Raw genomic sequence first — 27,848 nt, forward strand, 5'->3', positions numbered from 1 at the left:
GTTCAAAAACACAACAAGCCTGTCCAATGGAAGATGGGCATGTAGATTATTTAGCCTTCCCAGATCATGACAGGGAAAAATGCAACCATAAAAGAAGATAGAAACAAAACGTTTACCAATTCTTAAAGGCAGAGTATAGGCACATTTGATAGCTTAGTGTTGCCGATAGCCCTAGATGCAAGAGATAGCCCTGTCATTGCTAAACATTTACAGCAGGCACCCACCAGGAGACATGGAGGAAAACTGCAGCCAATGAAAATGTCAGAAAGAGTGGTGGAGTGGGAAAGGGTTGCCAAGATTAGAGTGTGGAGCAGGCAACAAGGAGAATCCCACCCGAGACCAGAACACCGTGAATTCCAAGTGTAGCTCTCTGTCCTCCACTAGATCACCCACTGGAAAGTCCCCACTCAGCAGCTCAGCAGACACATTTCTTAGACAAGGAGAGAGCCATCTGATCTTGAAGGAAGTACATGGAGCTCACTTTCTGGTGACATGGTCATGCTTTCAGAGAAACTTCCTCAACCACTGGGAAAGAGGCAAGGAGCGCTCTTGTCTCTGGCAAAAGTTTACAACTTCTGAAGAAGGAAGGAACAGAAAAATTTTCCCCACCTCAAAGACCTGTCACCTTGCCCCTGGGTAAAGCTACCTTTAGGCACATGAAATACAGGCCTGCAGAGGTCTTGAACTAACAGGGAACACAAGTCTGCCGCCACTGGGTAGAGGAAGGAAAATGCCTCTCTCATCAGACACCCAACCAACTCAGAAGCCCAGTTAGCTACCAAGAAGCTCTACACTCTGCACAAGGTGAAAGGGAACTTTTTTTTTTTTTTTATTACCAATAGAAACCCAGGAAACACTGAGAAAGCCACATTCCCAAATTCAGACACATAGTGCTTGTTTAAGAAGCCTCACCACACAAAATGATGTAAAAATAAACTATTATATTATTTTAAAAAAACACAAAAATAATCTAATAAATGAGTGGGTAATGGAAATTAACAAATAAATTAAAATATATGAATTACAAATAAATTGAATTAAAGAAAGTTCAACACTTTTTACAACTATCAAAAGAAATTTAAATGAAATAGCAAAATACAATTTTGTACCTAATAAATTAGTATTTAAAATAAAAATAAATAAAGAAGCATCACCGGGAGAGTTTTCCTACCCTCAATATCAGCCTAATGCCAAAAGATAAGCAACAGCAGACTGTTGCATGGGGAGGGGACATCTCTGTTGCAAAGGTGGAAGAAACTTCGTAAAGGTAAGGTTAGAGCAGTAACACTGAGGATCATGGCCCAGCATCATAATGCTGGCAGGAGGGCAAGGTGATTGAAGTCTGCTACCAGGAGAACATAAGGCTTGTGTGTCATCTATGGGAACTAAGTCAACAAAAATCCAGACCCATCTCAACTATGGACTAGAATGATAAATAGCTAAGAAATACAAGAAAAGGTATAGATTGTATAGATTACCCACTGAGAAAATGAAGTTATGACCAAGCACATACTATAATAACTAAAATACCAAGAATTGATGAGAATATGGAGCTGCTGGAACTTTTATGGTTAAAAACTTAAAGTATAATTGGTTTTGGAAAGGTTAGCATTTTCTTAGCATATTATACATTTAATGTACAAGTCAGCCATTACATTTCTAGGTGTTTAGATTATTAAACACATAATCACACAAAAACTTGATATAAATATTCATAGCTAACATATCCCCTACTAGTCAAAATAGGAAACCAGCCAGTATCCACTCAGTGACTTAGATAACAAACGGATCGTGAATGGATAGTGAATGTTCATACTGTGGTGTACTCACACAATGAACTACTACTCAGTGGTTGAAAGAATTGTCAATGGAAGCAGCCATGAATGAATCTTGAGAAAATTATGCAACATGAAAGAAGTAATTCACAAGCAGATACACACAACTCTATTCCTATATATATATATATAAGACTAATGGTTTTTAGAGGGAATCACCTGCAAAGTGAAACAGGGCAATATTTTTTTTTATATGTATGAAAAGAAATTATATACATCCTTAGCAGGATGTTAAGGGAGAACAGCAGTTACTCCTTCAGCTAACATGACCATATCCCATGACTAGAAAATAATTAGATTTCTTCTGGAAAAAACTCTAATTTCCAATCTTTTCTATTTATCTATATAGTGATGTGTCAGGTACCTAGAAGTATGGAGAAGTTATAGAGAACTAAATATCTGTTATGGTTGCCTTTTCACAATGAAATTTCTACACCCTAGAATCTGATCTTTAACTTTTAGATCAACAAATTTCATCTTTGTAGTTCCTGAAAATTAACTTCAATAGTTTAGCTGGAAATACTTAGAATGTCAAGAGTCTTAAGCCATGGTATCAAATATAGCTGCTACCTGAGCCCTAAATATAGGCACAAGACATCCTATTTACTGAACAGCCACTATGCCTCAGGTTCTGGAACAAGCAGATTGTATTCATTATTTCATTTAACCCTCACATTAATACCAAGAAATGAATATATCATATTTATTTATTCATGAAGATGACCAGGCATGAGAAGTTAAAAGATCTGCCAAATTTCTATTGAGAAGTAAACTGGGAATTGAAGCAAAACTCCATGTTTATTATACTAACTTGAAACATGTTTCCAGATAATTAATACATTATCCATCATTTTCTAATTCTACAGAGAGTAATATCATATGCCATCCTGGAATCAGAACAGAGAGCATTGGAAAATTCAGATGTGCTGGCACATATCTAGCCCTGTTAACAAAAGCTATTATTTGCTTCTCACACATGCCAGCCACTGTTCTAAACATTTATTTGTACAGGTATTAACTCAATCATTTACTTTTAAGGCTGATGCCATTAGTATCCTGTAAAGTTAGAAAACTGCTCTAAAAAAAGAAAACAAGAGACTGAGGCAAGATGGTGGAGCCATATTCCTGGAGTCACCTATTACCTTCAAGCACAATAAGCTTATATCCATCAGGAAGGAGGCAAAAGCTAAGATACAGTCCTTCGGGAACCACATCTGGCATGGGCCCAAAGATCAGAAGGACATCGGGGCACAGAGACTCCCCCTGGAGAGTCAAGGACATATATGCATATAAGGACTTGGAAAATTGAGGCTCTTTCCTCTAGAAAACAACAGGACTAGGGGGGACAAAGGTCAGTGAAAGGGGCATAAATCTAGCTGAAGAACTTGCATTTGTTGAAACTAAAGCCCTTGTGAGGAGCAAAAAAAAGGAGATGCAGTTATCTCCTTCAACAAAACCCTTCTAGACAACTTCCTAGGCTCCCTTTGTCGGTGTAGTGTCCTCTTGTACAGATGCTATTATGATTAAAATCTATCAATAAAAAACTGGGGGGGGGTGTGCATAAATAATGCCACTCTTCCACCACTAGTGGTTTTTGTGACTTTGGATCAGTTTGCACATCTATCAGGCCACAGCCCAGAGCAACTGCTGGTTTCAGGAAAACTGTGGAACTTGGTGGGAGCAGTTAGTAAGTGCAGCTCCCCAGTAGGGTTTCCCCACAGTGAGCCTGAGGAACCCCAGTTCATCTGTCCCTCACCCACCTGGTCTCTACAGGCTTTCACAGTAACAGTGGGAATGTGCATCTCCCTGGGGAAAATGGAATTTTCTAGGAGTTAATAATGGTAATGGTTACTGCCAGGGACTTAGTTTCAGCCAATCCTCAGGACCCAGGAAACGCCTTGTCTTTTCAGCTGATTTTCCACCTTCAGAGGAAGTGTCTACTTGCAAAACCTATTCAGATCAAAGTTCATGGGCAGCCCGAGGGATTAGTTGCAGTCTGTAACTTTTAGGAAGACTGCAGATGGAGTCTGACTTCAGCTGACAGTGATGGAAGATTGCTCCCTCATATCAAGCAGCTACAGCAACCCGGTGGACTTTGACCCTGGGACTCCTCCTCAATTCCTGCCTCCCCAACCCCGCTTCCCCCAGAAGTTTGAATTAGTGTGGACAGTAAGAGAACTGTACCAGCACAAGCATTATGGGAAGACAAAAACTGACAGCTTTCCTACAACCTCTGTTATGTCCATTTGGTGACTAAAACCTCCCGTGTGGCTTTCTACTCATTAAAGAGTATTCACCACCATTCTTTGGTCATCACCTCTTATGTAGTCAGATGCTCTACCACTGAGCTATACCCCCTCTCATGACCTCTTATGTAAATTTAATATACAGAAATATCTCACCCTAAGATCAGAGACAGCACCTTTGTGTACCCCCAAACATACATTACAGTTCCAGTTGTTACTCACTAAGGATGCTCCCCTGAAAGGTGAAGAAGTACTGCCCAGAAATCTATGAGTGAATGAAGTGGTTTGGCTGATGTAAGTCTGAAATGTATCAAAAACGCAGTCCCCGTATGAGTAGAAGCACTGGAAGGAACTAGAGTACCGAGGAGAAAGCAATATCCTCAAACAGAAGAGAACATATATTACAATAATTTCCCAATCCAGCCTCATTTTGACTCTATCATTACTCCGACAATGCTCCAATGTTGCCAGGAAAGAAAAACCACACAAAGGATTACCATTTTGTTTAATATTTCAGGGTTATTAATGAAATTGCCTTGGATATACAATTAACTGTCCCAAGCACCAACACTCTGCTAACTGTCTTACCTAGGGATGCCAGCTGATTTTCAATAGTGGATATAAAAGATGCCTTTTTCTGCATCCAGTTGATCACTGGGATCAGCCACTTTCTGCTTTTACATGAGAGGACTTTAAATCCAAAAGCATTCTGCAACATGACAGTACCGTGCTACTACAATAGTTTAAAAGTTTCTGACTACATTTCGGAAAATATTGGCCACAGAGATCAGAAAATATGGCATCCTCCCGCAATATATCAATTATTTATTAATTATGAACCCTGACTATAAATCTTGTCTGGAGAATAACATGATGGTTGTGAACCACTTGCCAGAATGTGACTACAAGATACCTCTTCAGAATGCTCAGATATGCAAACAAAAGATAGGATACTTGGGATTTGAGATTAAGAAAGGCAAGCAAAGTCATATGACTAATAGAAACAGTAACTTCAGCTCTCAAAGTTATCAGCAACAGAAGGCAATTATGTGGATTTTAGGAATGGTTGTGTTCTGCAGAATTTGGATCACCAAATATGTTCATAGCAAAACCTCTATAAGAAGCCCTGAAAGGCCAAGACTCCAACCTTTCCTTTAAATTTAAGTGTCAATAAGCTTTTGATACAGAAAATGGAAGACTGAGCTCAGCACTATTCTTAAGCTGACAGCCCCCGGAAGCTTTTCTGACTCTACATGCATGAGTGATTAGAAGTACAATATTCCAATTATCAGAATCAGAAACATAGTCCATTAAATGCCTGCCCAAACAGCTGAACCAGACAATTAAGGAATGGCCTTCATATTTGCAGGCTATCACTTCCACTTGTGACCTGCACATGAAACAGAGAAATTTACCTTAGGTCATCCCATCACTGTATATGTGCCTCATCAGTTTTGGCATTGTTACAACAGCAGGGTGGATTGTGACTGCTTGGTGTTAGAAGAAATATCAAGAAACTATGTTATCTAACCCTATGTGTGGTTGTGAGTCACTAGCTCTTTAAATTTAGCTGCCTTGCTCAGAATCAATACAATAAATTTGAAGACGGACTCTTAACCCATAGTTTAGAAATTATTGAAAATGTGTATGCTTACCAGCCGAATTTGTCTGGCCAGTCCCTGCCAGGTCCAGAATGGGAGCTATATACAAAAGTGTGCAGTTTTATGGAAAAGGGCCACCAACACATAGAATAGGCAGAGGCGATATTTCAGAACACCATAGAAGTCAAAGTCAAATCCCTACCAGAAGGGATATCAGCAGAGAAAACCAAATTTATCACCCTGACCCAAGATATAGAGCCTTCTCAAGGTAAGAAAGGGGTAAATGTATACACTGACTTGAAGTATTCCTTGGTTTTATACATGTGTAGTATCATATTCACTTCCTTATAGTAAAAGGGGCTTCCATATAGCCAAAAATAAAGACATTAAGCACCCACTAGAGATCAGGGCTGAAAGCAACAGTTATACATCAGCCATAGCGGTGATATAACTCCCTGTCACCAAAGGGAAAAACTGCAAAAAGTAACAGCTACTGCTGCTTCTGCTCAGCGAGCTCTCATCATTCTCATAGATTTTTCTCCATTAGTTACCGAATATAGCCCTTGGAATGAGAAAAGATCCTGGTGAGCATGGATTTACTATAACTTTAACCCCCTCTCCACTTGGAGAATAAATTCACAAGAATTTATACTCCTCCCCGAGGTTAGTCTACCCAGTGTTGAAACATCTACATAAACGAATCCTATTATGAAAGAGATGCCTTGAGAGTCATTGCACCCATTTTAAACGGCCCCTATTTGCACATGGTGGCTTGATGGAACACCCAGATATGACATTTATGTACCAAGAATCACCCCAAGATTTAAATACGAAACTACAGAGGTTCAATATCAGGGCATATGCATCTGTGAAGATTAGAAAGTGAATTTTTACCCTAATGCCCAGAAGCACTGACAATTATAACCATCCTTTCGTATTTTGGATACCTACTTGGATGGGTGGGAGCATTCTACAACAAGACAAAAAAAAAATTGTTTTGCAAAACAATCACAACTGCTTTGGATCACCTAGCTCTGTTTGTAGTGACAATGGACCTGAGTTTATTTCAGAAATCACTCAGAAAGTAATGCCTTACAGATTTCTTGGAAGCACAGGCTGCCTGGAGATGACAAGCTACAGAACAAATGGAATAATGAACCACACCCTAAAGAAGACCTTCACACCCATGTTGGCACTAGGTATTGTCCATTCTCCTTCTTCAGATAAGAGCAACTTCAAGAAGTGGGCTGTGTGTAAGCTCCTTTGAAATTGTCTTTGGGAGACTGTTCTAAGGTTCAATTTTGAACACTGTTTAGATTATTTTTTTTCTTTTAACATGGACTGATTGACTATTTTATAGAAATGGTGAATCTTGCCACACTGGATTCAGTTAAACACATTTCTATAGTTCTGTGTTGTTTTCAAAGGATTATGATTGATGTTCTATAGATGGAATTTATAGCTTTTTTAATAATTGAACTACACTGGACAATTAAGAAGTCAGCATTATCATCACATGTTTCTTAAATCTACCTCGAGAACACCATGAGAAACTTTTAATAGTTCATTGACAGTGAAGAAATGTGAATTAGTACATGCAAGTCTGGTGTATTAAAGCAATGAAAATATGATCATCGTTCTTAGTTAAAGCATCAGTTGTCAGAGGTTCGTAGTAATGAGTCTCAGTTTCTGAGAAACACTAAAAGGAAAAAGCAGCATGCTAAAGTAAAAGATTGAGAAAATAAATAAAACTATAAATAGTTCCTGGCTATAAAGACAGTAACTACACTCAAAAGTTAAATGAAAATATTATTTTTTCTACATGTGCATATATTATAAAATTCATTTAATTTTGAAATTGTCAGGCCATATGTTTAAGACATTGTCACAGACATAAATTTTGAGTAGAAAGAAGTTTGTATAGAACAATAACTGAAAATACCGATGCTATTTTTAACAGTAACAACTTTAGTTGGCCTTTCCTGGTTTGAATTACTGCATTATTTTCAGCACATTCCTCCTAACATTCCTCATTTCTACTAGAATAGTTTAAGCCTGATATGCAATTTTCGTGGATCTTAATATTTCAACGACTTGTACAGCAAACCTAACAACATTTTTTAATGTAATGACAGTTGTGTGGCCCACAGACATGGATAGGCCTCCATATTTAAGTTTTCATTGCCAATGTTTCCTGTAGGATTTTAACAATGTGAGTTAAAACTATCTATTTAGGCCCTCCCAGGTGGCACAGTGGATGAAAGTACAGCACTAAGAAGCTAAAGCACTTTAGCATGAGTTCAATCCCTGCACAGGAGGTGATCCACATGGCATGGCAGACTTCTCCTGACCCCCCCACCCCCCACTGCTCCCCTCAGCAGTGTACTTCATCAGTGGGCCTGTTCTGCTCCCCACTCTGTCTCTGGTGAATCCTCTCACTACCCCTGTACCTCTGGCCTATACCCCAGTCCTGTATGCATAAACAAATAAATCTTAAAAAAAATTTTTTTTAACTATCTGTTTATTGATAAATGTATGTAGAAAAGAAGCAAAAGGAGATTCTAAAGGCAAACTCAGATCTAATATTGGACAATGACCATATGTTTAAAATGAATAGTTCTTGAAAATATATATTCAAAACCTTATTGTATATAAACCTACAGTCATAACAGTCTAGAATTTTAATGTTATTTTATACCACCAATGATTTGTTTCTACAGTCAGTAAATATTATATTAGAGATATTATAATAGTATATAAATATTATATTAGATATCTCTAGTATAATCTTTCTTGTGTTTAATTTTCTAACACTGTATTCTATTTTTAGAATTTCAGATCTCTGTCAAAGCATTCAGCAATATTTGATAAGGGTATAACAAAATTGCAGCAAACACTTCCCAGTGCTTTTCTTCAATATATGATTTGGTAATCAGTTCACATGGTTTGCTGTTAATCACACTGAGACTTATTCTCTGGAAACCTATATATTAGACCCCTATAAGTCACCAGATATTTATAGGGACAAACCATTCAAATAATAATAATAATAATAATAGTAGTAGTAGTAGTAGTAGTAATAGTAATTGTCAAGTCCCTGAGTGTCAAGGCATTGGAAATACTACAATTAAAGACAGTCTTGTCCTTTAGTTACTTACTAACTGATAAGTAAATCAATTATAATTGGCTAATACCAGGTAATTGCCCCTTGACCTTACTAACTCTTCACACTTAACTACTATAACAGAAAATTCAGAAGGGTAAAGGAGACTAAAGAAGACTATGAATTAAAAGCAAGTTTAATAATACTTTCTCTGATCTTTATTTCCCTTTTAAAGCCCATTGTTATACACATGCTTTCTGAAGCAGCATATTTCATTGAAGGAAGTGATGCCACCATGATTCTCCTTCTCTTGCCATCAAAATGGGACTGAAATCTAGCGGTTTTACTAAGGACTTGGAGTGAAAAGCCTTATTTACTACTCTTGGCTTTCACTCCAACTTGCTGAAATTCCCTGAGTAGTTCCTATGACCCCTCCATTTGCTTGCATGTTCTGTACCATAAAAGATGCTTATGAGGACTTCACCTGAGGCTCATGGGAATCCTTATTTTAAAAGATGGTAGAGAAATGTCCTTATTCACATCTCTTTGAGAGTAAGAGACTTGGATAACAACAAGAAGAAAGGCAACTCCCAAGAGATTAAAATCAAGGGACAAAAATTTGAAATCAAGTTAGAGGCTACATTTTCAAGTTTAATCCTGTTTTTTTAATATTACTAATGAGTTTATTGCCTTAAACCAATGCAGATCAGTTCAAAACAAGCAGTCTTTAGTTTCCAGTCATCTAAGGCAGGCCAACCTGTGTGGTCAGCCTACAAGCTAACAAAATATGTTTTTGTACAGCAGAAAGTACCCTGCTTTTATGTTTATACAGTCATGTACAGTAAACTTGCTTAAAAATGATTTTCCCCCAAAATGACAAGTTGTTGAAATTTACTCCTCCTTAATTAAATTCTTTTAAGTACACAGAGAGATGAATACAAAAAAATCTACTTTGACCAGATATAGAGAACACACAACACAAAATGATAAGGATTTTGAATATGGAAGTTCAAAAGGATTTTTTGTGTGTATCAAATAAAATTTTCAGGACAAACTGTAACTTGTTATAAAATATAAGGATTGTGATAGAATGCCTAAATCATGTGTTTTCTATACTCTGATTCAGAATAGCAAAGTATACTTTGCTATAATAATTAAATACTTGCATACTGCTTATAAATGATCTTAAAGGTTAAAGGAAGCTAATAATCCCCAGTATCCCTTTTCTTATATTCTAATATAGATAAAAAGAAAGTTATTCTAAGATTTAAAAAGAAAAAAAAGAAGACTTTCCAACTTCTAGTTAGAAAGTTAAAACCGTTTTCTCTACATTCAGTCTCTCCCTTAATAATTATTAGCTGTGTGTCTTCCTGGCCACTGGTGCAGTTTTTTATCAATCATGGAGTGATAAAAAATAATTTTGTTTAGTCTTTGTTTACAAAATAAAGACTATACACTTAGCCTAAAGACTAAATCTCTTCTAAATTGTTCTTTATCTGGCATTCATACATATTTTACTGTTCAAGGAAATTTCTTTCTTCTACTACTGACCATTTTCCCCACTGTGATGTTACTTCATGGTCTAATCCAATGCCCTGTTTCCTTACTACTCTGCCTGTCCTTTAATCTCATAGTGAGTTGTTTAATTCCCATCATGGGACCAGATTTATGAGATATGTTTATACAGAAATACACACAGCTGTCTTATAATGGACTACATAGAAGACAGCTCTACCCAATTCGATTTACATATGTAAAATTTCAATTTTATGTATGAAAAATCAAGGGTTGCAAAATTGCTGACATAGAATATCTACTGGACATGCAGGTTTTTTTTTAAAGATGTATTTATTTATGCATACAGAATTGGGGTACAGGCCAGAGGTACCAGGGTGGGAGGATTCACCAGAGACACAGTAGGGAGCAGAACAGGTAGATGGACTGAAATACACTGCTGAGGAGAGCAGTGGGCAGGTCAGGAGAGGTCTGCCAAGCCATCTGGGTCACCTCCCTGGATGGGGATTGAACTCATGCTGCAGTGGCTGTTATAGCTTCATAGTGCTGTGTTTTAACCTGTTGCACCTCCAGGGAAGGCCCTGGACATGCAATATTTCACTCAGCCATTAATTCAGTCACTGCTTACTGAACACCTATTGGATAGTTATGACTTTTTAATTACAAATGATGAAAACTCATGCAACTTCTCAAACTCAGAAAACTTCTCCATAAGACCAAAATTATTTTACATAATGAAAGATAACTAGAGACAGCAAAATTAGAAAAAGAAAAAGAAGTCCTTTAATTTCTAAAAATGGCATTTAGAATGGCCAGCAGGAATATAGGCAGCAGCAGATGTGGGCCTTGAACCTACTTTCAAAATGTTTCTTTGTAAACCATTCATCTCAGAGCTATAGGGACTGAGATTAGAAGCTTTTCTTGATATTGCTCAAACTGAGTTTCTAAAATTTAGCTTTTTGAAGGTTGTAGGCTGTATCATTAATCACAATGTAAATTTTATAAGCTAAGAGGCATCCTTTTTGATGAATTTTACTCTCTAGTCTATTTCAATAGAATACAGATCTAAAATCCCTGCATTAAAATTAATATCTCTTGTAATTGGTATCTGCTTTGTTGACTTACCCCATAGTTTCCATAAGTCCCAAGGATAAAAAATGAGAGCAGATTATGTGAAAGATAAAATAAAATCAGCAAGTTTTCATGAGAATATTAATTTCTACTGAGAGTATAGTTAAATAGTCAATCATATCACTATTTTGGGTGCCTAAATGAGCATATATTTTTGAAAATAGATTTTGTTGTATTCTGAGTCTTAAATATTGGCTCATTTTGATGTAATAGTTCTACACAAAATAATTCATACTTTGGGCAAAATAATTCATCTTTAGGTAATCTTCTGATATAAAATGTTGAGAATGAATGCCAAAAAATATGCACAAGCCTGCACACATTCCAAAATTTTGGAAATAATTTAAACATCCCATAATAGCAAAAAAAAAAGATAACTATGTTGTAGATTTAAATTATATATACGAATTATTTTCTCCTTCCACTTTCGTGATGGAGAAAAATGAGACTAATTCTATCTAAAAAATACTTATTTCTATATGGGGACATGTAGTATGCTACATGTTCCTAGCATACTACTGCAGTATTTAAGAAGAAAGATGGATTTCTCTTTCCTCAAGAAAATCACAGTGACATAGAAGAAGGGCTGACAGTAAATGAACAAAAGCTCCACACCATGCCTTGAATGTTATAAAACAATTTTTCATTCTCCCTTACTTATACTCAGAATAGCACAGGGAGGTGGAAACTGAGTCTCAAAGCAGATAAGTACTTTGTTGAAAACCACAAAGCCAAAAAGTAGCAAGGCTAGAATTCAAACTTCTGTTTACCTGATTTTAAAGCCAACATTTTTTTTTCCAGTCAAATTCATGAAATTTGTGGCATTTTCAGTTCTCTGTTCTATAAACACTGGGGTACTAATCCAATCCAAAGTTGTTACAGGACTGATTGTATTCATAATGATTTTTGGAGAATGGGGGAGGAAGAGAGGTCCATTTCATTTTTAATTATGTTTTTAAAGGTGTAAAATTGACCTTAAGGCCTTAGCCTGGGGATAGATATGCCAACCATTGGAAAGGTTGCTTTGGAATTAAATAAAACAGTTCTCTAATAGAGCTGTAGAACTGCAACTTAATGAGAACATTTATATAAGCTCTTGGAATAAACTCAGCACTCACTGGAAATCTACTGTACTCAGTTTTTGCTTTTAATACACACTAATAACTCAGAGTCCCCCTCGCAGAGCTTGAGAATCTGGTGAAAATAAATAAGAAATTTGTTTCTTTGGATTCATTCCTGATTGTCACAGCTAACAAATTATTGATCCTAAGAATTATTTATCAAAGGTACAGTTGGCGGAAAAAAGTAAAACTATGCCATCATTCAAAATTTAATGATGTAAACAGCTAGATTTACTCCAGTCTCACTAGGCTTTGCCAGTCTACAGCCTGTGCCAATCATAATAAGCAAAGCTGACCTCACGCCAAGATGTTGGAGTATAAAGCAGAGGCTATTACAAGGTTTCCATTCTATAATTTCGAATTAGGTTGCCCTACTCTTTTCCCCATGTAAACAAATGAACTTTTTTATATATGAGGTATATGAAATTCAGAGATAGAATTGGATAAGCACCTGGCTTAGATTCTATAACCAATCAGGGCTTCAGAAAAGACATGAGTGCTGTTTCAAAAGGTTGTAATGAGTTTTTCATCTAAAAATGGTTCATTGACAATAAGATAGCATAAGATTTTGCTATTAACTTTTCAAATGTTCATAAGAGAAAGACTTATTCCAGTTTCATCATCCTAAGGATAGGTACATATAGGAAGAAGAATTCATCACAATTAACAGCCCTTTATTAGCTCTTAATTTGGGAGGTAGTCATTCTATCAGAAAAACTGTAACTCAGAATAACAGAATATTAGTTTCTTCAATTTCTGTTTTTCCTAGAATCTTGTCTAAGGAACTAACTATTGCTGTGCAGTTAGTTCCCAACTTTAACAGTAAACTAATGAAATGGCAGAGTTCTAATTTCCTGAGTTATATATTTATATTAATGATCATAATATATTTTATTTCATAATAGATGATAGTACAATATACTAATAAAGTAATATAATGAAATCAAGCATTTCCCAACATCTTAAATGACTAAGGAGAAAATTAACAAACTATGCTGTTTGTTGAATACAGAATTCAAACAAATGAGTCTGAGTGCAGTTGGAGGGTGTTGTCCTTGTGGGTAAAAACTATAACTGACCTTTAGTCAACTATAGGTTATACCATTTGATTTTAAGAATTCATTATTTTCTAGATAATAGTGCCTCATATCATTATATTGTGGTGAATAGTGTTCATAATTTTTAGTATGTAATTTTTAACTAGGAATCAAGTTTTTAAATGAAATAATACTGCTTTCTGTATTCATTATATCTACATACTTTCTTTCAAAAAATAGCAATAAATGGATTTTTTTATCTTCTATTTTACAAAGAAACAGATTAGTGATATCAACTCAAATTTCAAAATTTGATCCAAAGGCAAATTTTAATTATCAGTTATCAGAATAGCTCCTTAAGTCAACTATGAAAAGTTGTATATTTCCTAATGGCACTTAAATGACCAGGAAGTATTTGCAACTTGATTCATTTCAATTCAGTTCAATAAATATCTATTGAAAAGCCCCCCCTGGGCTAGTCACTAGTGTATCAAGTACAAAGATGAATCTACTATTCCAGCGATGAAAAAGTAACTAGCAGTGATAACAAATTAATGTTAACTATAGCTGAGTATTTCTTTACAATATTCTATTATACTGAGAAGTATGTCTTCTAGAATGTTTTTCTTTTAAATGCATAAGATAAATTTTGAAAATAAGATTTCTGAATAGAATAATTAATTTTACATACATAAAAATATTTTTTCAAATAAGCCAAAATTACAAAATAAAAACAAAATGTAGAGTAGGAAAAAAATCCATGGTATTGTGATTGCTACTCAGTGAAATATAAAATTTCAAAATTTAATCTGTTAAAATTACAAATATGTCTAATTCAAATGATACTTTTTCTAAATATGCCATAAATATATAGTTATATACATTAAAAGCACAAATAAAAGAAATTTATTTTCAGTGTGAACACTTGGGGGTTTACATGAAGCATTAAAACTCTGGTAAAAGTTATACATTATATATGCATTAAGTTCTGTATTTTTCCTGGGTTCCATCAAAAGTTCTATTTAGTCATTAACTATACCACTAACACTGCCATAAAATTATGATGCTGGAAACACCTGGTGGCACACTTTTTCAAAATTCCTCATTGATGTCTCTATCAGTGGGGAATACTATTATCTCTTATGGCCCTACTTAATGTATCTTACTCAGTCTTGCTAATATCATACTCTACTTGATTGTAGAGCACTCTACATCATTCCCCTAATCCTGAGATACAATTAGGAAAAATTTGTTTACTGACTTTTAATCATGGCGTCTTTCAAGATATTATAATGATCATTATTTGCATTCGATCAATAGCATTGATAAGAATGACACTGATTGATCGGGGATGAAACTGAGGCAAAAAAATTATTTAGCACTCTTTCCTTTTTCAAGCGAAGATTAATTACCACTTGAAGTAGGTGGATTTTGGGCTCAAATTTGCTAACACTTGCCATTATAGTCCTGCTACCCACTAGGTTTCATCTGCTGATTTCTATCTCCTTTGTTGTGTCTTTCAAGGTACCAGATTCTGGGTTGTAGTATGGTACAATTGTAAAGACTGACTTTACTTTGCAACATTTATTAAAACTGTACCATATTATTATAATTTCTGACTTTATCCTACTAGTCCAATTAAAATTCTCTTGAAAAGTATTAATGTCTAGCTGTATTATGGCTGGATGAAATAAAGAGTAAATAAACATATGCTAGAATTTTGTATAAAGTAATTCTGAACTTTTACTTATTACATAACTTATTAAAATATAAAATTTTTGACTATAAGAAGTAACACATACACAGTAACCTATGGTAGTTTTTGTTTATCTACCCAGGATGCCCTATAATTCTCCTTGTACAAGAAAGAATGACCTCTTTATTTGAAGAACTCATCTCCAACTCCATGAAGTTTAAATATAGCTATCAATCATAGTTGTATCTGGAAATAGGTAGATTAAATAAGTATGACTAATCAGTGTATGCCCAGTTGGATATGACCATCAAATCAAGTAAATCCAAACAGTGAAATGTTCAGAAAATTTCTGTTAGATAGGATTAAAGTCTTTCTTTTTCATAAGGCCAATATGCTGGAAGTAATAAGGGTGAAGAAGATTGCTGACAATTCACCAGACTATATGAAAATAAGAGAATGGTACCACTTTGCAAAGAACTTTACAGAGAAGTAATATGAAAAAGAATAGAAAAGAGTAAGAAAAAAACATCACTTGAGCTTCTGTAATCAGTGCTAGGTTTCACATAATATTTGGAATCAAATGTCTGGGTTTCAATTCAACTGTAATAGAATTCAACAAATATCAATGTGCCAAGAAGTGTATATGCTTGTATGAGGAAGACTGCAATTAAATTGATTCCAAGTACCTGGTGCCTGTGCACTCCCAAAACAGACACATTTCCTCTCCAAGTTTCTAGCTTAGACATAAACCTAAGTGGATATTCATGAGCCACTCCTTCTGAAAAGCCTTCTATAAACACACAGTTTCCATCTAGGTTACTAACCATTCTTACAATCATCAATTGTCCAGCCATGAGTAGTAATGGGTTTCTGGATTTGGCAAGAATTCATCTCCAAGTTCACATCCACATTTCACTCCCCACAATCCCTAGAGATATGTCCAAACAGAAAAGGTCTAAACTGCACAAAGAGAAAACCTTTTTCCTTTTGACAGCATAACTGTTTCAACCTTCCAGCCATGACTTGCTATCTTATTCCATCAAAAATATCCCCTTTTGGCCACATTTATAATTTCTATCATATTCGACTTCTCCATGGGCCCTAAAATAATAACAGCTAATCAAAACCCAAGAAAAATATAGATTATTCAGTATTTCTTCAGAAAAGTGAATGGGGATGGGCACAGACACCATGTAATTAGCACAGTAACTGGCACAAGCCCTCAGGAAACTCTCAGTGGAAGGTACCATTTGAAACTCTTTAACTTACATTTACAATCTGTTATTTGGGGAGCAGGGAAAAGGGAGACAGGACTTTTCACTGTGATGGACATCATTCCTTCATAGTTTTGTAACTGCTTCAACCTCCAATCAAGGAAGCCTACTAGATATTTCAACTTTGCCTGTCTTCTTAGCCCACACTCTGCCAATATTCTTTCCTGGAGATAAAACTGAGAAACACTCTATAAAATATTGTATGATTTTATGATTAGTCTAACCCATGGAGAAAGTCCTCAGTTGACATTGGGAAGCACTTGTGGGAAGGGATATCATATTTTGGTTTTCCTTGTGCTCTACGACATAGGTGAACGAAATTTTAGTTCCAAAACCTAGTAAAAGAAATACCAATAGATAAGCTTATTTGACCCAAAATTATTTCAAATATAATTGAGTTGAATGAGTATGTTGCAGAAAAATTTCCTACCAGTATCTTCTTGGAGTCAATGAATACAATTTTGTTCATATTTGTTTGTATGGAAAATAAATGCATAAAACAAATATCATGGTATTAGAAGTGTAACTGGTAAAGCAGATTTGGAAAATACAAATAGTGCCAGACAGTTTCCAAAGATGGTGTGTCACTATCGCTCATTTTCTCATATTCAAAATTTAAAAAAGTAAGAACTATCTCAATGCTACAGAAATAATATCTAAATTTCCCCCACCCATATGTAGGGGTTTAATTGATTTAAATGTTTAAATATGAAATACTACTAATATCCAATAAATTAAGAATGAATATTTTGGTAAGCCTAGTCATAGATATATCTAAAACCACTCATACCATACATTAACAAACATGCAAAGAAAGAACTGACTCTTAGTTCACTCGTCAGTATTATTCTTTCATCTAAGTCTTGGTGTGAGTTATTTTAGAGACCAGTGGTTTTATAGACACTTATTAGTGGCAATCAATCAGTGGCTACAAATATGTCATTGGTAAAAAGGAAATTTAATTATGCACTGTAGGCAAATCAAGCCACTTGTAAATGTATTTCCTGGATTTAGTAATTTACTATTATAGCATAGCTACACGATGTTATTTTTCTTACGTTAATACATTTTGAACAAAATCAGATTTTTAACTTTTCAGTTTAAGTGGTAGTTAGAAGAGGTATGGTTTTAGAGATGTTATGTATGAATGGCCATAGATTTTTAAGTTAGAAAAAATGGCGCTATGAAAGCAGCATTTTCTCTCTAGGAAAGCTAATATACAGCATTCCATTACTATTAATGATTAGTTTATCTCCCCATAGAGGAAAAAATCCAAATGAACACTGATAAAAAAACAATGTCAACATTAAATATAATAGACAGCAAGAGTCAATAATGTAGTTAGCACTATGTAAGTTGTCAATAGTGTAGACTACTAAAAAGATATTATCACCACCAATGAACTTACTATCAAAATTGGAGAAGGCTCAAATATGTAACAAAGACTCCTAGATGAGGTATAGTTTTAAACTGTGCAAGCATATTCTTTCTCTTCATTTTACCTACATAATTTGTGTTTATCTTTCAAGATTCATTTCATGTCTAAATCTTCTGGGAAACATGTTCCAATCTGCTCCCAGCCCCACACTACAGTAGGGATGTTTCATAACACTCCATGCCTGCTTCAAGTATTGGGGAGATCACACTGTCTCAGCAGCAAACAATTACAAACACATGTTTAGATCTTTGTTTTCCCAGTATTTGTCATCACTAAGAATGACTAGGTGATCAATAAGTGTTTGTTAGTTGAGATTGAATGTTATCAATGGGGACAGAGAAAAATAAGATCTAAGGAAATAAACAGGTATAGAGCCTCCCTGTTGGTCTAAGGGTTAAGTCTTAGTGCTTCTATCTCAATGGCCTGAGTTCAATCCCCAGCCAGGGAGCTAACCCACATGGCACAGCAGACCTCTCCTAATTTACCAGCTGCTCCCCTCAGCAGTGTGTTTTAGTAGATCTACCTGTTCTGTTCCCCACTCTGTCTGTGGTGGTCCTCTCATCCTACCCACCTCTGGCTTACACCCCAGTTCTATAGAAAAATAAAATCGAGCCCTCCCTGGTAGCTCTATGGGTTAGACTGCATTACTGCAAAGTAGCTGCAGCCACTTCAATGCAAGTTCCATCCCCGGCAGGGGAGGTGATCCACATGGTGCAGCAAAACTCTCCTGTCTCACCCACTGCTCCCCTCGGCTGTACACTTCATTAATCTGCCTGTTTTGCTCCCAGCTCTGTCTCTGGTGAATCCTCTCACTGTCCCTGCACCTCTGACTTCTACCCCAGTTCAGTATGCATAAGTAAATAAATCTTAAAAAAAAAAAGTCTTGAAAGAATTAAATTTTTAAAAAGAATTAATCAAGTAAAATAAATAATAAATAACTGGTAAATGTAAAATTTAGTATCTCCCAGTTGCAGAGGTATAAAAGACACCATCTTTTAACTCTCCTCTTTTCACAGCTAAACTGTTGCTTACTTTATTTCATGTGATTCTAGAATGCCAGTCTAACTAGTCACATGTCAATATGCTTATGACAAATTGACTTAAAATCACTCATTGCTTATTCTTCTGTCAGCCACATTCAAAGTATAACAGAAATCAAAGAACCAGACACAGTTCTTTTGGTGTTTTGGTGGTGGGAAACTATGGTGACCACACCTGAAGGAAGAAATCCTATATTGTGAAAAAATAAACAAGGGTGTTTAAAAAATTAAAAATAAATTTAAAATAAAATTTCAGTTTCTTCACTTGTGAAGTGCCATTATTAGTAAATACTTTCAGAATATTTACAAAAAGTTAGCAAGCTAATATATACAAAAGGCATGGTGTTAGATTGCACAAATATTAGCTATTTAAGCTTGCTTATGATATTACCTTCATAATGATTTGCTTATAATATTCCTGAGGTGGTAATATTTTTTTTTCCAGGTAAAAATAATTTTAACAATTCTTTCTTTTAGTTCTTCAAATAGAAACTCTCATTTTTCCAGAGACAAATTCCTCTTGGCAAATTTATACTTCAAGACATGTATATATATTATATACTGTGAAGATGTATGTAATATGAACTGAATAAAAGCCAGCTTTAAGAAAGATCATGCACTTCAAATGTGTTTTTTGTGTAATAGTGGAAAATTATCTACTTAGGCACTGGCTACCCTGCTTCTGCATTTATGAAGCAACCCCATCATGTGTGTTGGCTTCTATCTTCTTATTTTGTCAGAACACAAGAACTTAAGTTTTTCAACGTGCACGCAAAGTTTTGCTCAAGAAATAAATCAAAATCACCTCATCTGCCAGTACAAAAGGACTTGCAAGCTCTCGACAGGTGAGGTCTGGCAATGAACTCTACCACCTGGCAAGCTTTGTGTGGCTCTCTGACCTGCATTTTCCTTACACTGTTGAAGTTCTCCAAATCCATTTAGTTCCCCACACTTGCTCCACACCTCTCAGTATTTATTCAGGCCTTTAGACTTCTCTGCCCTGTGAGTTTGAAAATCTTCTCTTAGACTCATGATTTGAACTGATAGAGGAATTGGGTTAAGAAGAGAAGAAAGGAAAACAAGAGTCTCAATAAGAAAAGAAAATGCATTGTATTCCTCAAGTATTCATAACTACTACTTCCATATTTCCTATTTTTTTTACCATTTCACTTTTACTATGTACTTTTTTCTAATATGTATTCTACTGCTTAGCACTCCTTTGAGTCATTGGTTTTAGTATTGTCTTAATCCAGAAAGACTGGCCTAGTGCCACGACTGTTACTTCTATGATTATTAGTACCACCACAGCTCAATAACTCCTGCCACCATAAACAAAATTAGGACCCAGCAAATATCAGTCTCAGCCCTGTTCAAATGGGAAGTTCCATGCATTATAGTTATGATTTAAACATTTTGCCACATCTATAGGAGTCAAACCTACACTATATGAGCCTCTTTCTCTACTAAGGAAACATGTTATCTTTCCTAATTTCTTGGCTCACTATAAGATTCCTGCAAGACCCAAAGCCCTGGAGACATAGACTTTGAAACTATCCACTCTAAATAGAATTTAAAAAAAATGTCTCTCATCAGTAAACAACTTTTCATGATCCTATTAGTTACCCCCTCATATTATAGAAAAACAAGTCATTTTAAATATTCTATTTTTTTTCAGATCAAAAATAATAATGGCTCTGTGATAGAAAATGTAAAAAAGACAGTCAAAAGTAGAAAAATAGCATTAAAAGAATTCACTTAGCATATAAATTTGTCATTTTATCCCGGTCAGAGAATATAAAGTTCCAGATAAACATACACCTATGTCTAAAATTCATTAGATAAGAGACATCATAAATAACAAACAACATATCTACTTACGGTTTGGTCATCTCATGCTTTGGTTCTCAATAAACATCTAAAAAAATAACCAAAAATACAAGTTTATGTTTGTCAGGTATGTTTTGGAAAAAGCCAACAATAGGAATATAGAAAATATAGACTTCTTTTTCTGTTGCCCTAATTTTCTATGTGAACTTGGAAAAGTTCTTCACATTCCCTGGACTTTACTCGCCTGTAATACAAAGCAGCTAAATTTAATGACAATTAATAAGCTCCTGTATACATCTAAAAAACTACGACACTGTGGATCTGTATGTGTCTGTTAAATGTTAAAATGCCGATATAAGTTTTAACTGATTTATAACAAAATAGATGCCAAATACAAAGTTGAATTATAACAGAATAATGTATAAAAACAAAGTATGTAAAATGAGTAGAATGGTGAATAGATATGCAATTTGTTTTATCACCATGCAGTTTTTTCTTTCAGTAGTAGAAAATTCAAGATAAATGGATGATGTTATTGAAAGCTAGATTTAATTTTTTGATTCATTTTCATGTACACAAAGTAGTCACTGATGTTTCTGAATAGCACATGGAAGTAACTAGAGTGGTACTTAAAGAAGATAAATCTAAATTCCTTTTTTGTCTTGGCACCTTTGGGAGAAATGTTTTGGCTATTTTTGTTGTTGAGCATGGAATTGTAGAGGAATGTTCTCTCAGTGTGGCTTGGTCATTTACTAGAGACTTTGCTTGAGTGTGTCTGTTTGATGAGTGTACATGTATGAGTGTGCGTGCACATATGTTTGGACTAGCAATCTATTCCTAAATTTTTCAGAGGGGTCTGCATTTATCTTTACTGCACAAATCCAAGATAACTATTGTACTTTGAATCCAGTATAATTCCACTAACATTAACCTTTTCCTTGTTAAATTTTCATTTCCTCTATTATTAATTATTCTTATTCACATTTTTAGGATCTAATTGGAGTCAAATTCAGCTACTTTGGTAACCATAGTGCAAACTATCTACTTCACCTAATTTTCCAATAAATAGTTTAAAAAATTCCTAAAAGTTTATCTTCCTCACACAATTAAATAGTTTTATGCTGTTCATGTCAATTAATAGGTGGTTTCTTTCTCTCTGAATCCTAAATTGTAAAATATAACTTTTCTGAGTGTTTTTATTTTTTTTAATTTTTATTTATTTATTTTTTTATTTGGCTAACTGGTCTTTCAGCAGCCCCAAATGAAATCAGTCATATTAGCCAACATTACGTGCTGTTTCAGCATCAAGAGAACTCCACCCTTGACTTGAGAGCTTATATTTCAGGAATGACGTGATTTGTGTGTATTGAGTTGGGGGATGGGAAGACGTATATATGTATATATTCATATAAGGACTTGGGGCTTCCTCTGGATTGAAACACCATGTAAACACATATAGTTAGTAAAATTGAAGACCTAGTTAAACTGGAAAACCAGAGGTAAGAAAGACTTTTTGTTTTTAAATATGGAAACAGAAGAAGCTATGACTGAAAATAAAGTGGGGTTCCTGGATAGTCAGTCTCCTGTGTTTTTGGTTGGTAAAAGTCAATGGAATCCTTTCATAGCAAGCAAAAGTTGGCTACAGGAGCAGCTGACATTGGAAACGTAGCACAGAGCTCGTGTTTTGTGGAGTTTATTGACTGCTTCCCAAACAGAAGAAATAAACAGAAGACTGGGTTTTTAATTTTAGGATCTATTTGCACCCTATTAAATTAGAGAACCCAAATGACGTCTGCCCTGCCCGGAGGAACTCCTGGCTGCACCAAAGCTTTCTTTCCTAGCTTTACAAAAGATGATTCAGTTCTGAGCAGGCACGTATGACTCCTTTGGCCAGAAGTCACAGTAACTGGGATGAAACACATAAAAAAATTCTGTTGCCATTGTGTTTGTGATAATGTCATACTTTAATTGTGCCAGTTACTTGGCTTTAGGTCTGTTTTTTACTAAATTTTATACCAAAAATAAGATACTATTGAAAGTCATTAACCATCAACTTTTGCTAAACTCTTGCTTGATAAGGGGGACCCCAAAAATGAGACCACCGAATTTCATTTTGGCTACATTTTTTAAAGAACTATGAAACAATTTAATATATATATTATTTCATTTTTACTTGGCTTAGATTCCTTGTCAACCTTCTATCATTAGTATGAGAATTCAAAGAGAGGAACTATTCTTTATAGGAACAAGTATAGTACAGACCTCGTTATACTTAACATAATAAACACTTTACTAAAACAGGTAAGTGACATACATGTAAAACCTGTTGTGTTTGTTGTTAGAATGGTGAGTTTTATATATTTTTAAAAGATACTTAAAAGCAATAATTGGCTTACCACATGATATAGTTATATTTTTAATATTTACTTTGACAACTGTAACTTTCAATACTATAAGTTACAAAATGGTTGCTGGATTAATAATGTCTCATTAATGCCAACATGTTATATTCATTTATATGTACGTATATATATATATATATATATATATATACATATATATATATATACATATATATATATAATAGACTTAAAATTTTTCTATATAGCAAACTTATGTGATCAAGTTCATACAGCTTCAGTGACAATTACAGGTAATTCATTAAGAACTTCAATTTATGTTTCATACTATTCTACTTATGGTAACTTTGCCCAACAACAGTAAAACTGGGAACTTATAATTCATTTGTGTCATACTTTTTATTTCAATTTAAGTGTTTTTCATTACCTTAGGATTAAGACAGATTTTGTTATATACACAAATTATTGGGATTTAGGAAAATCAAGTAAAGTGGTTTTATTTCTACTTTTGTTTGGCTATGTGGCAAACAGAAAAGAACAGTTCCAGAAAGTGAGACATAAATGAAACTAAGATTCAAGAGAACCAAGAACAGGAGTCAAGAATCACCTTAAAAAGTAAGCACTTATGGCCCTCCCTGGTGGTGCAGGGAGTTAAAGCACAGCACTAACAAGCTAAAACCACCTCAACATGAGTTCGATCCCCACCTGCAGCTCAGCAGACTTCTCCTGACCTGCCTGCTGCTTCGCTCAGCAGTGTACTTCAACGATCTATCTACTTCAACGATCTACCTGTTCTGCTCCCCAGTCTCTCTCTGGTGAATCCTCTTACCACCCCTGCACCTCTGGCTTTTACCCCAGTTCTGTATGCACAGATAAATAAATCTTTAAAAAAGGTAAGCGCTTAGGAATGCATAGCAATTTTAGTGAAAACACTGAAGTTCTTCCCTGAACTTACATTACAGTTACAGAATATAAATCTGTCTTGAGCCAAGCTTATTCAAAACTCAGTAAATTTAAATGGAATACTTAAATTAATGCTTATTTTTTAATCCTAACAGGGAAGCTTCCTAAGCCAATAAGCAGATGAACAGAAAGAAGAAAGCATACAGCAAATTGTGAAGATCTGAGATTACCTTGGTGTAGTTAGACAATAATTTCTGAGGCCAGAGTAGCAGATAAGGAGACTGAACCCATTTTATGGAGCTAGGGCATTATATGTATTTAGGATTTTGGAGTACCTCATAGTTATATAGGCAATAGAAAGCCATTAAGTTTTAAGCAGGGTTGCAAAATATCAGATTTGTAAGTTAGTAAAACTACTTGGCATTGTGGATAACATGGCTATGAGGAATATAAGTATACAGTTAAAAAAAAAAAGCTCATATATTATTTTAGTAACAGGATTAGCAACCTTCTGGTTATCTAATACCCAAGCAGTTTCATTCAAAATTTTCTTCAGAGGCCTAGCATCCCTGCCAATTGAAGTACAGAGGAGCAAGAAACCGCTGCCTAGAAAAATGGAAATTCAGATTCAAGTTAAAAAAACAAAACCACAGAAGGATGACTTTGGTATTTTCTTTTAACTAATGAAAACACCAGAAATTGCTAATACCCACAGTTTTCCAGGAAGAAAGAATTGCTTTGCGTGGGGGTTTTCTTACCAAAATTCTCTTCCTCTCTACCTTTTAAAAGAGAGACTTTGGGAACACTCCATATTGTATGAAGCCAGAATTTGAACAGAGTTGTTTTAATTTTCTAAAAAAAATTTTAAAAACAAAATAAACTTTCCTTGAAAATAAATATTGCTGTAGGTTCACAATAGAATGGGGGAAAAAAAGATAGAAATAAAAATATACGTATATGTATGTATACGTCAATATATTCAAAAGATACAAGTCAGGATCTTTAAAATGAAAAAAAAATCAAACATTTAGAATAAAGCCAAAAAAAATCAACTTACAATAACATTTTTAATTATCTACACAAAAGAGAACTTTTTAATCATGAGCTAAGAAATAAAAGGAAATGACCAATGACTGAAGAATATCAAAAGGAAGACTGATCTGTTCAAATTATTTTCTTCAATTTGTCTATCAGGGTAGTCAGTACAAGTGATTGAGAGGCTGCAGATTCTTCTAATTAATGAACACAGTATCATTCTATTTTTTTATTTCTTAGATTTCTTTCATCAATGGTTCATAGTTTTTCACTGTATAGATATTTAATCTCCATGGTTAAATCACAAGGCATAGTTTTTTTTTGTTTGTTTTTGATGTGATTAAATATGAACTGCTTTTCTTAAATTCATTTTGAGGATATCTATTGCTCATACATAGAAACACAGGTCGTTATTGTTCATTAATTTTGTTTCCTGAAATTTTATTAAATTAGTAAATTTTTGGTTGAAATCTTAAATATGTATATATGTGTGTGTGTATATGAGATTATGTAATCAGCAAAAAGATAATTTCACTTCCTCCTTTCTGATTTGAATGATGTTTGTTTATTTTCTTGCTTAATTGTCTAGTGAGGACTTTCAGCATCATGGTGAATAAAAATGGTAAAAGTGGGCCCTCCCTGGTGGTGCAGCGGATTAAAGCACAACACCGAGAAGCTAAACTACTTCTGCATGAATTCGATTCCCGCCTGCCCGGGAGGTGACCACATGGCGCAGCAGACCTCTCCTGACCTTCCCTCTGCTCCCTTAACAGTGTACTCATCAGTCTGCCTGTTCTGCTCCCCACTCTGTCTCTGGTGAAGCCTCTCGCGCCCCTGAGCCTCTGGCCTGTACCTCAGTTCTGTATGCACAAATAAATAAATCTTTACAAAAAAAATAATAATAATAAAGGATACGACTTTAAGCTAGTTATTGGTAAAATTTAAAAAAAATGGTAAAAGTGGGGAACTTTGTCTTATTCCTAATTTGGAGGAAAACTTTGGGCTTTCAATATTGAATATGTTTGCCATAAGCTTGTAATATATGGCCTTTATTATTGTGAATTACATATATCTAATCTAATTTCTATAGCTAATTTGTTGAGTGATTTTAATTTAAAGAGATTATGACTTTTGTCTCATGCTTTTTCTACATCTAATTGAAATGATCTGACAAATTTTATTTTTCATTATAGTCAAAGCAATCCTCAGCAAAAGGAACAAAGGTGGAAGATACATAAATATCTGATTTCATAAAAAAAGACAAGAGAGCCATAGCAATCATACTAGGATAAAAACAGACACATAGGCCAGTGGAATAGATTAGAGAATGCAAAATTTAATTTATGTGGTTACAGTAAGTTGAGCTTTGATAATGGTGTCAAGAACACAATGGAGGAAAGACAGTATCTTCAATAAATTAAACTAAGAAAACTGCATATCTATAGATAGAAGAATGAAATTGGGGTCAAATTTCAAACTGTATACAATAATCATTCAAAATGGATTAAAGGTTTAAACCTAAGACTGAAATCTGTAAAGCTACAGGAAGAAAAGACAGGGAAAAACTCCTTGATATTGGTCTGCACAATAATTTTTTTTTATATGATCCCAATAGCACAGATAACAAAAGTGAAAATAGACAAGTTGGATTGCTTCAAACAAAGAAAACAATCAACAGAGTAAAGAGTAAACCCAAAGTATGAGAGAAAACATTTACAAACCATACATTGATATGCAAAATAAATGAGAATGTCAAAAAACTCATTAGTAAAAATAATAATCTGATTCAAAAATAGGCACAGGACCTGAATAGACATAGGCATGACCAATAGTTTTGTGAAAAGTTATTAAGTACCACTAGTGGTCAAAGAAATGTGAATCAAAGCCACAGTGAGCCACGACTATCAACAAAAATAATAAGTTAGCAAGGATGTGGAGCCACTGTATAAAGGTATTATTAAAAAAGATAAATTTGTACCCTGGTGGAGCCATTGTATAAAGGTATTATTCAAAATAAATAAATAAATAACAGAACTGCCATATGATCCAGCAATCTCATTTCTGGGTTTGTAGCTAAATGAAATGAAATTGGCTCCTCAAATAGACATTCACTCCCATGTTCACTGCCACATTATTCATAACAACCAAGGTATAGAAAAATATTCACTTAGGGATGAGAGAATAAAGAGACTGTGATATTTAATACACAGTGGAATATTACATAGCCTTATAAAAATGAAGCAATTTCTGTCATTTATGACAACATGGATGATTCTGAAAGGTATTATGCTAAATAAAATAAACCAGACACAGAAAGAAAAGTACTACCTGAATTCACTTCTATGTGGGAACGTAATCCTTAAAGTCAAAGAAGCAGAGATTAGAATGGTAGTTGCAGGGCCTGAGTGTGGAATAAATGGAGAAATGTTAGGAAAAGTCTATGAAGCTTCAGTTATAAAGGATGAGTAATTTCTGGAGAGGTAATATACTGCACAGTGACTATAGCTGATAATAGTATATTATACATGTGAAATTTGTTAAGAGAATTCATCTTAAATGTTCTCTCATAAGAGAAAAACATATGTGAGGTGATGAATATATTAATTAGCTTGACTATGATAATCATATATGAAAAATCTCAAAAACTCATACTATACATTTTAGATATATACAATTTTATGCCAAT

The sequence above is a fragment of the Condylura cristata genome, unplaced genomic scaffold (assembly GCF_000260355.1).
Source record: "Condylura cristata isolate star-nosed mole 26May11 unplaced genomic scaffold, ConCri1.0 scaffold00009, whole genome shotgun sequence".
NCBI lineage: Eukaryota > Metazoa > Chordata > Mammalia > Eulipotyphla > Talpidae > Condylura > Condylura cristata.